The 1,964-nt window shown below is 40.1% G+C and overlaps 1 non-coding gene across 1 annotated transcript; it reads left to right on the top strand.

Moving 5' to 3' along the window:
* Positions 1 to 1,542: 1,542 nt before the first annotated feature.
* Positions 1,543 to 1,649, top strand: LOC127124936 (small nucleolar RNA R71). The gene has a single exon (XR_007804410.1). It is a non-coding gene; the product is annotated as a small nucleolar RNA R71 (small nucleolar RNA).
* The last annotated feature ends 315 nt before the right edge of the window (positions 1,650 to 1,964 follow it).

The following is a 1,964-nucleotide window of genomic DNA, read 5'->3' on the forward strand; positions in this document are numbered from 1 at the left end:
TAAGAAGGGTCTTCCCAATATAATGGGGGTAACTTCATCTTCTCTTATGTCCATAATTATAAAATCGGTGGGAATGTAGAATTGACCTATGCGTACGGGAATGTTTTCAAGAATTCCTACGGGATATTTAACGGAACGATCTGCTAATTGCACAGACATTTTAGTTGGTCTTAATTCTCCCATTTCAAGTTTCTTGCATATGGACAAGGGCATAACACTGATACCGGCTCCTAAATCGCATAAAGCTTTGTCTATGACAAATTTTCCTATATGACAGGGTATAGAAAAAACTACCAGGATCTTTAAGTTTAGGAGGCATATTTTGGATTATTGCGCTACACTCAGCATTGAGTGTAATGGTTTCGTTATCTTCAAGTTTCTTTTTATTAGATAAAATTTCTTTTAAGAACTTAGCATATGAGGGCATTTGTGTAATAGCTTCTGTAAAAGGAATTGTGACGTTTAATTGTTTCAGTAGGTCAACAAATTTTTTAAATTGGCCCGCGTTTTTGGTTTTAATTAGCCTTTGAGGATAAGGGATAGGTGGTTTGTAAGGCGGTGGAGGTACATAAGATTCTTTTTTTTTCTACGGTTTCCTTATTACACTGTTCCTTTTCCTTGGGTTTACCTTCTTCCTCAGTTGACTTTTTAGAAATTTGGTTCTCAATCCTTGGGTTAGATGGTCCTTCTACCTCTGTACCACTTCGTAATATAATTGCATGAGCGTGGCCTTTCGGATTAGGTTGTGGCAGTCCAGGAAATGTACCAGTTGGGGCAGAAGTAGACGCTTGTTGTTGAGCTACTCGCGAGATTTGTGTTTCAAGTATTTTGTTATGGGTAGCCAGGGCATCTACTTTACTTGCTAGTTGTTTAATCTGTTCGCTAGTGTGTACATTCTGGTTTAAGAACTCTTTATTGCTTTGCTGTTGAGAAGCTATGAAGTTCTCCATCATGATTTCCAAGTTGGATTTCCTAGGAACGTTATTGTTAGGTGTAGATGGGGTCGGTTTTTGATATCCAGGTGGTACAGCTGGAGCTTGATTGGGTGCTTGACCTGGTGCGTATAAAGCGTTGTTACTTTTATACGAGAAATTAGGATGGTTCTTCCAGTTTGAGTTATAGGTATTCGAGTAAGGATTTCCTTAAGCATAGTTCACCTGATCTGTTTGAATTCCTGTTAGGAGTTGACAATCTATAGGAGTGTGACCTTGAATTCCATAGACCTCGTAATTTTGAGTTACGGCAACCACGGTGGCTGGAGGTGATACATTTAAACTTTCAGTTTTCTGGGCAAGAGCATCCACTTTTGCATTAACATGATCAAGGCTACTTATCTCGTACATGCCACCTTTTGTTTGAGGTTTTTCTACCACTGTTCGGTCGCTTCCCCACTGATAATGATTTTGGGCCATGCTCTCGATAAGTTGATAAGCGTCGGTGTAAGGTTTATCCATAAGCGCACCACCGGCGGCGGTCTCTATTGTTAACCTTGTGTTGTACAAGAGACCATTGTAGAAGGTGTGAATTACTAACCAGTCCTCTAAACCATGGTGTGGGCAAAGTCTCATCATGTCCTTGTATCTTTCCCATGCTTCGAAAAGAGATTCGTTATCTTTTTGCTTAAATCCATTTATCTGGGCTCTCAACATAGATGTTTTGCTTGGAGGAAAATATCGGGCAAGAAAGACTTTCTTCAACTCATTCCATGTGGTGACTGAGTTGGAAGGAAGAGACTGAAGCCATCTTCTAGCTTTATCTCTTAACGAGAAAGGAAAGAGACGAAGTCGAATTGGCTCTGAAGTGACACCATTAGCTTTAACAGTGTCAGCGTATTGGACAAATACGGATAAATGAAGGTTTGGATCCTCGGTAGGATTTCCAGAAAATTGATTCTGTTGCACTGCCTGTAACAGCGAAGGTTTAAGTTCGAAGTTCTTCGCTTCGATTGCGGGTGGAACAATACT

Source organism: Lathyrus oleraceus, chromosome 2 (genome assembly GCF_024323335.1).
Source record: "Lathyrus oleraceus cultivar Zhongwan6 chromosome 2, CAAS_Psat_ZW6_1.0, whole genome shotgun sequence".
NCBI classification, from domain to species: Eukaryota; Viridiplantae; Streptophyta; class Magnoliopsida; order Fabales; family Fabaceae; genus Lathyrus; species Lathyrus oleraceus.